Below are 16,847 nucleotides of genomic sequence, written 5' to 3' on the forward strand. Positions count from 1 at the left end.
TTTGATTTAGCCTGAAACTTTGTGGAATGTTTTGAGATAAGATTGTAATGTATTGGGTGCAGCAGTAGCTGAAAACTAATATATATATCTGTAGATATATATATATATATATATAAAAAACGTGTGTGTGTGTGTGTGTGTGTGTGTGTGTATATATATATATATATATATATATATCTATATATATATATATATATATATATATATATATATATATATATATATGTGTGTGTGTGTGTGTATGGGTCTACTTGAGTTGACCAAGACGCCACTTCGCCGACATGCAGAAGACCGAGACCAAACCACCGAAAACGAACGTGATCGACAAGGTGAAATCCCAAAAGACTGACATGGGGAACGTGTGAGCGCGACTTCGTAAGTGTGCGATAGTGAGGGATTTAGGGTTGGGGAGCGGACAGGTAAGTGTGCGATAGTGAGGGATTTAGGGTTAGGGTGTGGGAAAGGTGAGTGTACAGTAGTGTCGGACTTAGGGTTCGGGTAGGGTAAGTGTGTGATAGTGACGGAGTGTAGTTTAGGGGCGGGTTAAGTGAGTTAGGGTTAGGGTGCGGGTAGGGTGAGTGTGCGATAGTGACAGGCTTTATGTTTTAGGGTGGGTTAAGTGAGTTAGGGTTAGGGTGCAGGTAGGGTAAGTGTGCAATAGTGATGGACTTTAGGTTTATGGGTGGGTTAAGTGAGTTAGGGTTAGGGTGCGGGTAGGGTAAGTGTGCGGTAGTGTCAGACCTTAGGGTTAGGGTTTGGGTTAAGGTTAGTGGATATGTTATTGTGTGTAATGTGTAGTTTACGTTTTGTGTGTCGGTGTAATGGTGTTCGGTTTTGTGCGTTGTCGGTATTATGTGTTTGGTCTCGATGTTTTGCGTGTTGGCGAACTGGCGTTTCGGTCAACTAAAGTAGACCCATATATATATATATATATATATATATATATATATATATATATATATATATATATATATATATATATATATATATATATATATATATAAATATATATATTTATATATATATATATATATATGTGTGTGTGTATATATATATATATATATATATATATATATATATATATATATATGTACATATATTATTAAGAACTGTTACTAAGGTAGAAATAAAGCAACTGGGTGATAAGAATTTGGTGCAACTGAAGGGCCGCCTTTGTTTAGCTCTACAAAGAGTGCCTTTTTCCTGATTTCAGGGACACATTCTTCCTTAAGTTAGTGGCTGATTAAAAGACAAATTGGATAAGTGTTGAAACTTTCTGAAATTTCTAGAAATTTTGGAAGAAGCTGGTCAAAGGCAGCTGCTCTTTGTTTAAGAAAGACTTTACACAGCAGTTTTGCTTAATCAGTGCAGCTAGCCAGCTGGATACAGAACAGAATGCGAAAGATAAAACTGAATAACAAACATGGGAAGAAATTTATATTGCTGGAGAAGATATGTCAAGGGCACTTTTTAAGACTCATCCTGATTTTTCTTCTACACAAACAATAGTTTATGGAGTCAGAAAGAACACAGTGAGCTATACAAATGGCATATAATGTTTTCATAGTATAAGAGGTAGGGAAGTAAAATATTCTTTTTTTCTGTATCTTCCCCCACCTGCCAACCCTCCCTTGGGACACAAGGCCATTTATTTTCATATGTTAAATATCAGCATCAGGAATATGACAGCCTATCCAGAGGGGATCATCATCCAGGCAGCAAGAGGAGTGCACCCTCATTGATAGCTTGGCCATGGCAGCATACCCAAACACACACACACACACACACACACACACACACACACACACACACACACACGCACACAGTGCGTGCATCGCGCCAGCGCAAGACTTGTGCATCGCCAAGCATGCACACACTCTCACACACTCACACACATGCACACACATGCACACACACACACACACACACACACACACACAGTATGTATCTTAACCCCCGCCCCATAGTGATGTCAGCACCTGTATCACAAGTGTCATCTATGCCCATAAATACCCAATAAAGAAGAACAGCAGGCTTGAACTGGCATTAAACAGACCATGTGATAATTGAGGCCAGTAGTATGGGGCAATGAATAGGAGCAAAAAGGAGAGAAGAATGTTCTTTGAAAAGCCCAGAAGAAGAGGAATATCATTTCTGCTTGTACAGATAACATAGTACAAACAGAGAGGGGTTGAGTAACTCAGTAGGAGAGTAAATTCTTCTCTGCTTTGCTACTTTATAGCGAGGAGAATAGAAGCAGAAGGATTTAAAAACTAAATAACAGAAGTGAAGCAGGGCAAATGGCTTAAATTGCCCACTTAACAGAGAAGGTCAGCAGATCAGAAACAGTCCAGGAGAGAGTACACAAGCTTCTTAGTGATGGAAAATTGTCAGCAGCATTAGGTAGCATTCAGGAGCCAACAGGAGTAACACAAGAACGTTAAACAGTCTAGTAGGAGAGTAACATGATCTCTGTGCATTTGTGGGGTAGTGGTAGAGAGCTTCAAATAGCCCATTATAAACAGAGGTACAGGAACAACTGAACATTAAATAGCCCAGGTGATGGGGAGGCCAACAGAGCAAAACAGGCCTATTAGAAAAGTGAGAATTCAGATTCTTATTGTTCAGAGAAGAGCAGAGTAGTTTGTGATGATGTGCAAAAGCTAAAAATGAGGGAGAGAAGTGGCCTTTGAATAGCCCAGTAGGAGAGCAGTGTCCTCTCCCCTTGATTAGTCCATAGTACAGGGACATAGGAATTTAACTTATCAATAAAATAACAGAAGGAACAGGGGCAAGTGACCATTACACAGTTCAGGTGACAGCACATGTCAGCATTGTAAGAAAGGTCAAACATGACAACGTGCTCAGAATGTTTCTGTCATAAAGGAACAGGCAGGAGAAATGGATATCATTCTGGAACCAAGAGAAGATGGGAGAAGAGAATCATGGGATTTAAATTGCCTCAGCATGAGAGAAAAACTCTACTGCTTGAAAAGGAAGCAGAAAAGAAGAAGATTGCTTAAAAAGTTCAAATGGAGAAGATCAATGAGGCTAACCAGGCTTCAAATTGTGAGATGGTAGAAAAGGCCAGCATTGCTAAAAAGATCTAATACTGACATACACATTGGGGTATTTAGTCAAGGAAGCATAATCATAGGATAAATGGAAGTCATGTACTTAGCATAATATATCTTTTTATCCATATCCATCCCGTATGGCTGGTGGGGTCTATATTAGAAACCCTAACTTTCAAAATTTCGAGTGTTCTAATATCAACCCGTTTTCAGCGAATGCTGAAAATATCGAAGAAACAGTAAACCAAATTTTTTCCTAAGGAAAGAATTTGGTTGTCCATTTCTGTTGCTTTGGTATTTTCCGCGCTGTGGTGGAAAGTTAGGGGTCGGGTTCAGGTAAGTGTGCGATTGCGTGGACGTGAGGGTTAGGGCGGGGTAGGTGAGTTAGGGTTAGGGCGCGGGTCAGGTAAGTGTGCGATTGTGTGGACATGAGGGTTAGGGTGGGGAAGGTGAGTTAGGATTAGGGTGCAGATGAGGTGACTGTGCAATAGTGACGGACCTTAGGGTTAGGGTTTGGGTTAAGGTAAGTGGATAGTTAGTGGTGTATGTATAGTTTAGTGTAGGGTTAGGTATAAGAGTTTAGGTGTATGTGTGTGGATTGCTGTTTTTTTGGTGTGCTTGTGTTGTGTCTGTATTTTGGAACAGCAAATTTTTTCTCTAGGAAAAAATTTACTGTTCTGTATGTTCGATGTTTTAAATTTTCGATTAATAGGGTTCGATATTAGAACACTCGAAATTTTGAAAGTTCGGTGTTCTAATATAGACCTGACTGGTGGATCTTTGAAATGCTTGTCAGAGCCAAGTCAGCAAAATTAGACTTCAAGCATTTTCTCAGGTTCTCTGTGTTTAGGTCACATTATCAGTTCTCTGCGTTACCCACTGGGATTATCTACAACTCTAAGGGTGTTTACAAAGTGTCTATCTCCAGTGATAGCTCGTTGCAGACTGCAGTGCTTCATGTGTTTAGATAATTCACTTATCCTTGCAAGTCTTTTGCCAGATGTCAAGAGTCCTTAACACGTTTTCCCTCCCCTTACCAATCAGGGTTTGCAGATAAATGTTCAAAAATCCTACTTGACTACATCACAAGGAATTGTGTTTCTGAGATACCTTCTAGACACTTCTTAGCAAAAAGCTTGTTTGTTTACCCAGAAAAACATGGATGTTTATCTGGAAACTTCATGAGTTTCTCCAATCATTCTCAAGATTTGGCAATTAAATATTTCAGGATCTTAGGGTTCATGGCATATATGATTCCCATGATTCCTCCTGCCAGGTTACATATGATAAAAATTCAGTGGCTTTAAAAAAAAACATTGAACCAACATTCTCATACTTCAGAATTTCTTATTCCAATTTTGGGCTTTGTCAAAAAGGAGGTGTGCTAGTGGAAAGAGCAAATATCTCAAAGTCCAGGTCTCTCCCTTTTCTCCTCCTGTCCAAGTCAGTCTGTAACTACACTCCTCACCTTTTGCTTGAGGAGCAGTTTCTATGGGGGTAAAGGTGCAAGGCCTAAGGAAATCTTCAGATAGATCAAAGCAGATAAATGTCAAAGAGATGCTAACTATGATCCATCCTATTTACTTTTTTTCATTATCTGGGTCTTCAGGACCTCTACAGGTTATTACAGACAACACCACAATGGTGCAGTAGTCAGTCTGGGGGGCACCAGCTCTACCCTGCTGTGCAGGCTGGCTATGATGGCTTGGAAGGTAGCTACGCAGAGCATGGTTTAAGCCTCCAAGCATCTTACATTCTGACAGAGCAAAATGTAGTGGAAGATAAGCTGAGGAGGACCAGCACAGACCCTCACAAATGGAAATTGAATGACAGGGTCTTCTGGGAATTAATCCAGTTGTGGGGAACACCTCAAATAAATTTGTTGACCTGCTTTCAAAACAGACAACTGAACATATTCGGCATCAGGACTCATTGCATGTAGGCCAGGAAAACAGATGCATTCTCATTCCTGTGGTCACGGATGTTCCTTTTTTCACTTCCATTCTTTCCACTGATATCCAGGGTAATAGATTCAGAAGAACTCTCCAAAAATCATTGTGATGACTCCCTTTTGGCCCAGGTAACATTGGTTCTCCATTCCTATGGAACTGGTCAAGGGCAATTGCTACAAGCTTCCTAACAGATTGGATCTACTCATACAAGACAAGGGAAGTTTGATACATCCCATTCTGAAACCACTTCAACTAACTATCTGGATGATTCAGCTTTGATACCTTTTATGCACCTGTTTCATGAGGACATACAACAGGTATTAAAGGAGGAAATAAATCCTACTACTAGAAAGTCTTCTATCAGCAACTGGAAAATATTTTCTAGTTGGTGCCTAACCAATAACTAGGGCCCTATCAGGGAATATGTACCGCTGGCTCTTAAATATTGATATGGGTTACTTTCCTCTGGCTTTATTCCCTTGCCAATGTTCACCTAGCAGAAATTTCAGCATGTCTGTCCATGGATTATTTATTTATTTATTTATTTATTTATTGACATCTGTTGACTGGGAAAGATCAAGTGGTTTAGGAGCCCATTTTCACCGGAGGCCCAGAGAGAAAAGCTCCACAAACACATTATGAATCCACAATATTTTATAAGAATTTACAGAAATTAGAGTACAATACAATACAATATAACATATTGAGAAAAAGATTAATAAATTGGGGGAAATTACAATATCAGAGAGAAACAGAGTAATTTACAAATATAAATATATATATATATATATATATATATATATATATATATATATATATTTTTTTTTTTTACACTTTTTTTTTGTAAATATTAAAATAGGTTGAAAGCTAAGAAGAGTAAAAGCCCACTAGAGGGGTAGTTTTAGGTTGAAAGTTAAGAAAGGGGAAAAATCAGTAGTGGGGTTATTTTAATGGGGTAAGGGTTTAGAATGATAGTCAAGGTTAATGAGATTAATAGTAAGAATAAAGTTGTTTAAAATAATTTATTGATCAAAAAGTCTCCTATTGGTTTAGATGGATAAAGATTGGGGTAAGCTAGAGGAAAGCTCAAGGAAAGTAAGATGTTTATTTATTTGGATAGATGCAGGGGCAGATTTTCACATTTAGTAGGTAGTCCTTTAGCATGATTTTAAATTTGTTAAGCAGCTAATGGTGTTTATGCTGGTTGGAAGTGAGTTACATAGTTTAGTGACAGCGTATGAGTAAAGGCAGTGCCCAGCTCTTTTGTTTGGTACCTTAACGGTTATGAGTTGTTTATTTTCATAGTGAAGGGTTCTGGTGGGGCTATAGGGCATTAAAATGTTCTTAAGGGCAGGGAATTTGTTTGGATTGTAGACAATTTTATGTGCTATGGACAGCTGAATGAGGTTAAGGTGATGTGGAAATTCCAGATATTTTAATTCTCTTAAGGCTTGGCAGTGATGTGAGCGGTATGAGCTACCTGTGGCAAATTATGCAATTTTATGGAAGGAGTAGTGGAGCTTATTTTGTAGAGATGAGTGCAAATTAGTAAAAATGGGGGCACTGTATAATAGGGAGGGGAGCAAGTAAGTGTTGGTGAGAGCTTTTTTGGTGGTCCTGTCCATGAAATGTTTATGTCTGTATAGCTCTCCTAATTTGCAGTGTTTTTTAAATGGCATTGCCAATATGACGTTCAAATGTAAGGTTATTGTCAATAGTAATACTTGATAGTTTAGCATGGGATACAGTTTCAATTTCTGTGTTGATGTGGGATAAATATGAAAGTCGGGTGAGAGGGGTTTTGCTGCGAAGAGTAGAAGCTTTGTTTTTTTTTTTTTTTTGGCATTAAGGAGTAGTTGTGATTCAGTTAACCATGCCTTGATTGTGGCATCTACGTATTGGATAATAGAGCTAAGAGGGGAAGCAGTTTGAAGGTTGTTGGTAAATATGTTAAACAGAAAAGGTCCAAGTATGGGCCCTTGTTATACTCTAGTTTGGTTGGTTTGGTATTCTGATAGGGTATTTTGCCATTTTACACATTGTTTCCTGTTTTTGAGGTAGCTATTAAACCATTGGTGGGTAGGTGGGGTGCAGCTGATATTAGAAAGGTGTTGTAGACGTTTTTTGTGTGATACTGTATTGAAAGCCTTCGACAGGCCTAGTAGTAGTACAGAAGTAATACTACTGGAGTCGATGGATCTCTGTACAGTATCCATGAAGGAGAGTAGTGCAGTGCTTATACTGTGTGAGGTCTGAAAGCCATGTTGGGTGGGGGTGAGTAGGTTGTTATTTGTGAGATGGTGAAGTAATCATTTATAGATGCACTTTTCAAGGAGTTTGGATAGTGGGGAGAGGATAGAGATTGGGCAATAGTTAGAGTGTTCATTGGAGTTACCTCCTTTGTGAAGTGGGGTGATGATGTTTTTTTCCAGGGGTTGGGGACATAGGATTCTGCAGTTGAGTGGTTGATCAGAATGCTAATGGGTTATGCTATGGCCTCAGCAACAAGTTTTAAGTATTCTGAAGGAAGGTCATCAGAGGAGAGACAGCATGGTTTTAATTTTCTCAGGAGTCTCTGAATTTCTGTTGTTGGTATTGGTTGTAGTGAGAAGGGGCTAAATGGTGTAATATTGCTTTGGTGAGGTGGAGAAGAATTGTCTATGGGGGGAGAGGGTCTTTATAAGTGAAGACTGCTTTCATGGGGTAGAGGAGGAGGGGGAATGGAATTTGATAAGGTGAGGACTGAGGAAGAAGAGTGTGTATGCTATTTATAAAATGTGAATTGAGCATACTGGCTACTTGCAAGGGTATTTTTTCTGGGCATGGTGATGGGCTATATTTGGTAGCAGGGCTAAGGAGGTGAGCGATGCTTTTCCAGAATTGCTTTGGGTTGTTCCTATGGTTAGTCAGTTGGTTAGAAAAATAGTTTCTTTTGTCAGTACATTCTAGCTTTTTAGTTTTGTTTCATAACTGTTTGTATCTAAGTAGGTTTCGTTCAGTTTTGTTTTTATGCCATTCTTTCCAGGCCTTGTCCATGTTTTGTAGGAGTTGTTTAGTGGCTTTTCTTTGCCAGGGAGCGTGGTTTGATTTTACTCTTTTAGTATGAGGAAGGGCTAGGTTGTTGAGAGTGTCTAAAAATATCTTGTTAAAATAGTATATGGCATCATCCAATGGGAGAGTTTTTAGTGGGTGCCAATCTGAGAGTTTTAGAATATTGATAGATTCTTGTTGATCAGAATGTTTTAGGTTTCAGGTGGCTTTGTAGTTATGAGGCTTGGATATATGTGGAGTGGATCTATAAGGGAAAATGGGTAAGGGGTTACCGATTATATTGGGCAGCATCACTGGATTTGAGTATTTAAGTGGATCTGAGACTAAGATCCAGTCAAGAGTGGCTCCTGGAGTGTTGCTGTTAAGCATTCTGGTAGGGTTGGTGACGAGTTGGGTGAACTTGTAGAGCTTTATGCTGTTTGTTGGGGAGTCACTTATTAAATTTTGCCACCTGATGTTTACATCTCCCATAATAATAGTTTTGTTGCAGATATTTTCTGACATCCAGGCGAGGATGTCCTCAAGGGTTTGGATATTTTGTCCTGGTGGGATATATAGACTAGCTATGCAAAGCTGTTTAGATCTGTTAATTTTTAGGGTTCCTATTAGGATTTCAGCATTTGAAAATGATGGGAGTGTTTTCTGGAAGGGTAGTATTGTGAGAGAGTCAGCACAGATTAGGGATACCCCACCTCCTTTTTTGTTGGTTCTGTCATTTCTTAGTATGTTATAATCTGGGGGTGTTATTTCAGTATCTTGGATTTGTGGATTTAGCCAAGTTTTGATGACTGCTAGGATGTCAGGGGTGCTTTGTGTTAGCCAAGCATGGAAATATGTAATACTACAAATGTTTATGGTTGCTAGGAGTAGATCTTTAGAAGAGGGAGATCGGATGAGTGCAGTTATGCCTGAGGGTTCTGCATTGAGGTGATGTCCACATAAGGATATTCTGTTTTGGTTGATAAGGGAGTGTTTTGGAAGAATTTTTTTCTTTGGTTATGGGTTGCTAGATAGTGGTAGATATTTTTATTTATGGTTTTATATGGAAATAGTTTTAGTTTTGATAAATGAATGAAATGGTATTAGAGTAGGCTGGGTGATATATTATGGAAGCTGTTTAATGGTTTGTCACTGCATAGGGGAGAAGTTGTAGATGTAATATCTGTGGGGTGAAGTGTAGATTTGGGGGAGGTAATAAGAATTAGTAGGCTAAGGGCAAGAGTTAGAAACATATTCGGAAGTGTCCCACACAGTGGAAAGTCTAGCTTTACTAGATTTTACTTTTTGTGTTTTTTAACCGATTGATTTTTCTGTGTGACCTTTTTGCTCATTGTTTTAGTTTGTTAGTTGAGATATTTTGCAGTCACCTTAATGTTTATGGATATCAGTTGGGTACAATAACCCTGTGTTTCCAAATGTTAGTCAGACATTCCATTTATGCTGTGCTGATGATGCCATAAGAAGGCAGAAACATGCATGTCCACAGTTAGTGGGGTTTGGCTTTATTGCCTGAAATTGTCCATAAATAGACTTAAACAAAAAAGTCATGGACATTCAGAATTGCATTTAGTTGAAACACTTGATATTCTTAAAGGGTAATTTGCATATATCCCATGTCACCTATAATACAAGAGGTTTAATGTATGATACAGTGGAAAGTATAGCTTTACTAGATTTTACTGTTTGTGTTTTTTAACCGAATAGTTTTTCTGTGTGACATGTTTACTCATTGTTTTAACATATTGGGAAAAGTGGAGTATGTAGAGAGTGCCATAACTGTAAAATGGATTTAAGAAAGTTTTGGGGTGTGGGAGGAAATGTTATAGGTGGAGATTGGGGAAGAGAGGGGAGAAGGCTAGAGAGAGGCGAAGGTACAGTTAGAAATGGATTGTGTGGGAGGGTGAAATTTGATTGGAGGAGGTAGAGTTGCTGCTAATTATAAATGTGGGGAGTGTAGGGGTGGGTGAGAAAGGGGGTAGGGTAGAGGAGCACAGTGAGCCCAAAGGGTGAATGGCATGGGCAGCCAGACCAAAAGCTGCTAAGAAAAAATTATCAGTGAGCCCTTTCATTGCTGTTTTTGGTAAAACAGTTTCTAAAGGGAGTTTTACATCTTAGGCCACCCAGAAAACATGTGTCTCCTTCTTGGGCTATTAGCTTTGTGCTCAAAAAGTTAACTATGTCAAACTTTGAACCATCACATTAGGCTGATTTAAGGTTCAGCATGTAGAAGCCTGTATTTCTTATTGTTCTGTCATCAGGAAGAAGAGCATCTGAATTTCATCCTCTCCTGGTGGCCATACACTTTCTGGTCATCCATACAGATAGGGTCACATTAACAACACATTCATCATTTTTGTCCAGAGTTGTTTCAGACTTTAATTTGAATTCAGCCATTAATCTATCAGTGCTCTAGCCCAATTCCTAGACCTGGGGATTAAGAATTCTGCATATTCTGGGCAGGCATAAGCAGCTCAGATACTATCTTGACAGAACTAAGTCTTTTAGAAAAGAAGATGGTGGGACAAAGCAAGGAAATCCCATGCCAAAACAGACTATTTCAAAATGATTGTCCTTAGCTCTAGCATTTTGCCATTTCCATAATGGCAAATCTATTTGAGGCAGTATCACGGTAGATTCTACTACAGGCTTGGCCTCTATAGTGGCATACTGGAAAGGGGTGGTCTCCAGAACCATTCTAGAACCAGCTACGTGTTCCCTTGTACATACTTTTACAAAGTATTACAAACTGGATTCCTTTTCCAGGTCCAGGACTGGCATTGCTAGGAGCATACCCTAAGAGATCCTGGACCCTTATCCTTCCTCCTCTCAGGTTGGATAGACTTTGGGAATCATAGGCAAAGGCTAATGTAGCAGTGGGAATTATGAACACTGTACAGTTGCACAGGTTCAGCTTGCATAACAGCAGATGTTTGGATTCATTCCTGCTGAAGTAACTGCACCCTCCCTCCACCTCCTACTTAAGTATGTAATTAGCTGTTGGGATGTACAGTTATTTGCTGCTGTTGACATCTTTTAAATGTTCAGAATGAATAAGCTATTTCTCTCCATTTGGGCAAGAATGTCCAGAAATTGTGTTTACTCTGATTGCTGATTTCCCTCCAAGGGGTTGGGCAATCAACGGCCAGACTGAGGTATAGGAAGGAGACAGGGCTTTGCGAAGCTGGACATTTTTGTATCCTAGGCAGGATACAACCCATACAGCCAAAGGCTACTGCAGCAGTGAAGACTCTGAACATCTACTGTTATGGTAAGTGCAACTTACACAACTGTATCTTCTCCATACCTCTCAACCTCTCAGTGCAAGAAATCTGAACAAAGAAAAAATAATGGGGGGACAAAGGCCCAAAAATAAGGGCTAATATTTAAATATTTCTCCTACAAACTTAGAAAGTAGCTAGAATGACAGATTTTACATTATTATATATTTTCTGAACTATATCAAGTATGAAACTCAAATGTCTGTCATTATTTAGTATTATATAATGATGTCAATGCACAGTGATTTGCCAGCAAATTGCACATTTTATGAGGAACAGACCAAAAATAACAGGCAAAAATCTGGACATTCTGGAAAACCTGGAGAGTTGAGAAGTATGACCTTCTCCTATACTTCTCCTGCCTTTCCCCTCCCCTATTCTTTCTATCACTCTATTTTTCTTGTTGCATTATAAGCTTGATATTGCTTGCAATTTCTAGAACACTTCTTTACTTTTATCGTGACTTCATGCACATGTTCAATAGTGGCATTAAGTCACCTGTATATGGCAGAAATTGTGGTTTTATTCTTTCTATCACTCTATTTTTCTTGTTGCATTATAAGCTTGATATTGCTTGCAATTTCTAGAACACTTCTTTACTTTTATCGTGACTTCATGCACATGTTCAATAGTGGCATTAAGTCACCTGTATATGGCAGAAATTGTGGTTTTATTCCTTTTTACCTTTCCCTACCGTGCCAGCTTTCCTCTGACTTGTATAACCAGCTCCTTTGTCAGCAAGCTGAGCAGCCCAGGTAATAAGAGACATCTTTTTCTATTTATCCTTCCAACTTGCTCCAACTCTGAGAGTTTTCCATTCCTTGTTATTTCTATTTCTGAAAAGGTACATATTGCTTTAATCCACTGAATGAACTTGTATCCCATTCCCCTCTTTTCTAACACTTGTCACAGGAGTTCTAATTTCTGACAAAGGCTATTTGCAAGTCAAAATGCACTGTTTCTACCTCCCCTTTCCTTTACCTTTTTCTCCTCAAAAGTAAATTTGGCAAGTTTCCACCAGTTTGTCTCTGCCTTTCATGTCCTTACAAATCCATTAATCCCTTCATCTATGAATAGTGGGAGGAATCCATTAACCTTTCTGCTAGTACCTTAGCTAGTATTTTAATGTCCTCATTAATTGAGATGTGTTTGTAGTTTCCTATGTCCACCACTTCCCCTGGCTATCGTTATTAATCTCATCCTATCTGAAATTTTCCTCATCTCTTGTATCCTCCTCTTCTCCTCACTCAGCCTTTGCCACATATTATCGCCACTTCATCTATAGATTTCCAGAAGAAAACCCATCTGGTCCTCCTACTTTCCTTGCATTCATTTTATATATTGCCTTTTTCACTTCATCCTTATTGATATCTGCATTCAGTGTTAATTTCTGCAAGTGCCCTGTATTGTATCCTTCCCACTTTTTCTGTTCAGTTGTAGTAATCTAGACCTTCTCCTTCCAGCACACAGCAACCTATAAAGTTCTCTGAAAGCCTACCTAATTTCTTTGCCTTTATCCTCCTTATGCAGACCATTTCCTCCCTATTGTCCTTCTTACTTCTCTGTTAACTATTTTTGATTTGTACTTTCTTGTTAGAAGTTTCCCTTGCATCTCCCCTTCTATCCTCCAGAGTTCCTTCCAGTACCATTGCTCTATTTCATTCACTGTTATGATTCTACTTTCTAGCATCACCCTGATTTCCTTTTCTTATAAATGGAGCTCTCCCCCCTCTTTTTTTCTCTCCAAGTTTCCCTTGTACTTCTGCCAGATGTCTTTCTAAATTTCTAATCTCTTGCTGTGTTTTCTGCCTTCTTCATTCTACCCTCATTAGCTTATCATGTAGTGCTGTCTTTAATCCACCCCCCACTTTTCCTTAGGTCTTCCCTTCCTGTTCTATTGCCTTCTAGGATTACTATATGTCTCATTAGTTCCTTTCTTGTTTCCAGATCTTTACATTTAAAGATGGCTCATCCTCATCTCATCTTCCTTTGTTTCAATTCCTCCTCTGCTTTTATAGTAATACTTACTGCTGCATTATCTGAGATATGTCTTTCTTATATCTGTACTTTTCCTACTTCCCCTAAAATTGCTTTGCTTCCAGTATCCTGTCCAATCTGCTTGCTAGTACTACAGAATCCCTTGTCACTGGCTTAAGGCTGCTCTTTTCTACAAATATCTATCCATCTACCTTTCTTCATCCTCTGTTATAGGTCTTGTGTCACACTCGCATTGTACTTGTTTTTTTTCCAAATAGTCTGTCTTTGTGTAGTTCTACTGTGGCATTCAAGTCCTGACTATTATTTATATTCTTCTGTCCTTGTCTAGTCCTGTTTATAAAAGAAGATGCTGTATAAATTCCCCTTATCAATGTTTTGCACATATACTATTGTACATGTCCTTGTTGCTCTTCTCTGTTGTATGGTCCAACTACTTAGTCCACTCTTTATGACCTTTCCTGTTACCACTTACATTTATCTGCTAAATAATATTGTCACAACTTTCATTCTCTCACCTGCTTTCTTATTTAATCTCCCTTTTGGGTATTCCTGCCTTAGTATTTCCACCCCTTCATGAACATTCAGTTTGTTTTCCTACAGTAATACTGTGTTTCTATACATTCGGTTTAATCTGGATTATATATTTTTGTCTCATAATGAGATTGGAACATCCCACAGTTTTCCCTGTGATTATCTTCATACATTGGTTTCTGCTCTCTACCTAATTTCCCTTCCACAACCTTCTAGGCTGTTGGGCAAATTCCCATTCCAGAGTGACCCCTTTGAGATTAACTCACTATTCTTTGTCTCTTGCTTAATCTTGGTTTCTTCTCTTACTTCTGCAATGGTTGGTTAGCTGGTCTCCAGCTTTTGGATCATGCCTCTCAGGACTAGGACACCTGACACCATCTACATTTATTCTTGTAATTTCTTCTCTTTTTCTTTAGTCTCCTACATGCATTTTAACATAACTGTACTTTTTTTTTTTTTTGCAATTTACAGAATTATTTACCATCTGACACTGTGTTCTTTCATTCTGCTCTTAGTCTTTTTCACCATTCCTACTTTATGTTCTTAGGTTTGTAGACTCCTCTTTATAACAGTCTTATTTTACAGTCTCATGTTACCGCCTTATTGGAAAATGATAATTTTCCTACCTGCTTGTTTACTGCTTGGCTTATAGTGCCCACTATTATTAATATTTGTTATTGACCCATATAACTTTCTTGCCTTTTCGTTGCTGACAGGCATTTTTTTCTCCAACCTGCTTAAGGAGGGGACATTAATGCAATGTGATTTGGCTTCACTCTCTCCTGGATTTTTGTCATCTTTCCTTGTGTGCCCATTCCATCTATTCACTTATGGCTTTCCTTTTCCTATTGCCCTGTCCTATTTTCCTGTTGTTCATTGCCTCTTCTCAACTTCTTTGTCTTCCTCTCCTGTGAGAGTCTGAGTCAATAAGACTCATGTCCAGCTGTCCAGCTTTTATCAGTCCTTCCTACATCAAGAAATTAGTATCAAAATCTGAAGAGATGTCCCAAAGACAATGTCTCCATCCATGTGCTGTCCCATTCCATTTAACTTTGTTTCTTTCATATTGCTGTGGTTTTCTGTGGTCATATTTCATTTTGACAGAGGTCTTACCCTTCAGACTGTATTCCCATTCTTGTTTTTGCTTCTTCTATACCCCCGCCACATTTAGTTTGCTTTTCTGCACTTTTACATACTGTCATGCTGGCCGCACTTTCTTCACTTGGATCTGTGAATGTGATTTTTTTCTTGTCATGTCCTCTCCCAGAACAGTGCCTCTGCATCATACAATTCTTTACTTCCTTTTGGCTCTGTGATTCCTCTCCCCTCCTCTGTTTCCGATAAACAACCAATCAAGACAGAGCAGGTAATTTGTTGCAGATATACCTACCAATCAATATGGAGCAGGTAATTTGAATCAACTTTTGTTTTCTTGCTCTATCTTCTGTTCTGCACTTACTGCTTCATTAAGGGCTGGATCTCCATAGCTGTTTGCAGCCTGACATGACTTCCTTTATAGTGCACCACTGATATGGCAGGATAGTTGATACAGACTGTTGTCCCTGAACTTTTCGGTTCATTTATTTTGGAAACTGGGGTCTTCATTTGTCTATACAATCGACTGAGGTAGACATCCACTATTTTTATAAACATTGCGCAGAACGGGATTATCTTTGAGACCTGCACTTGCCTTAGAATGAATTATTTCATGTGGTATGATTCATACCATACTGAAACATTCTTGGGACATCCATCTGTGTCCTGATGTCTGTACCTCATTGTATGTATTCAGTCAGTCCCTGGTTCTTATGTTTTAATTATGTTGAGTGTCTCTTGTAACCTCTCAGATAGAAATCTCTCTAGTTTCATGTCTGCTAATTTCTTTTATTACAATTATTTTTATGTTTTTTTTTCCTACTTAACCTGTTTTCCTAATCATCTATTTTTATCATTTTACTTTCTATTAAGTAAGGCTTCCCAGATTGATTATCTTTTTCCTGCAGCTCTGTTCGCATTGTACCTTTGTCTTCCTACAAAACCTGGATATTCACTTTTAGTATTTACACTTCAGCTTATTGTCCTTTTCATTGCTTTTATGTCCTTCTGTGACTGTTGTACACATCTGGGAGGGTGGCCTAATGGTTAAGGTGTTTGCCTTACAAGCACAAGGTGCAGGGTTTGAGTCTCACAAGGGATAATTGGCTAGGCTTACAATGGCTCGCACGGGCAGTTAGCTTAGTATGAACCTATGAACAGCATTAAAGGAAGTCAGTTCCTCCTCTTTCTGTACCACTTCATTCATCTTACCTATTTTGTGGTCTTTCACTCTAGGAACTTCATTTTTTTAACTTTTTTTGTTTTTGTTTGTTTTTGGGCTTTTTTTTTGGCTGTGTCCTGAGCTGTTGGCTCAGGCAGACATCCTGACTGTCCTAACTAACACCCCAAAATTGTTTTATTCACACAGAAGAAAAATATCTTGCAAAATTTGGGTTCACTATGACAAATTATCACTGAAACTGTCAACAACATTGTGTGCAAGCCAAACTCATCAAGTAATGCATCCATTGAAACTGCTAGTGACAGCAGAAATAAAGTATTCTTACAGCAGTGCCAGACAGCCTCCTTTCTTATATAAAATAACTTCACGGTTATATAATCAAAGGAAAATATGAACCATCCTGTAAAGATGAAAAGCATCTCATACAACTGTGATATAACACTACAGTGTATTAATATAAAAGCAATTCAGGATTTGTGCATTTTGCGATCTACGAATGGTGAGTTTGCATTATAGTAGCTCTGTTATGTCAGATGGTAGATATCTTCCAAATAACTAATTAATCTGGAGTATGATCTGAGCTTGTGCAGAGATTTGCATGATTTTGATGATAGCAGTGTGCTCATCCATGTGTATGCCCCAGTACAGGAGATTCTCATTTGTTAAGGTTTAACCCACACTGGTG

Source organism: Protopterus annectens, chromosome 1.part0, assembly GCF_019279795.1.
Source record: "Protopterus annectens isolate FY-2018-M chromosome 1.part0, PAN1.0, whole genome shotgun sequence".
Lineage (NCBI taxonomy): Eukaryota > Metazoa > Chordata > Ceratodontiformes > Protopteridae > Protopterus > Protopterus annectens.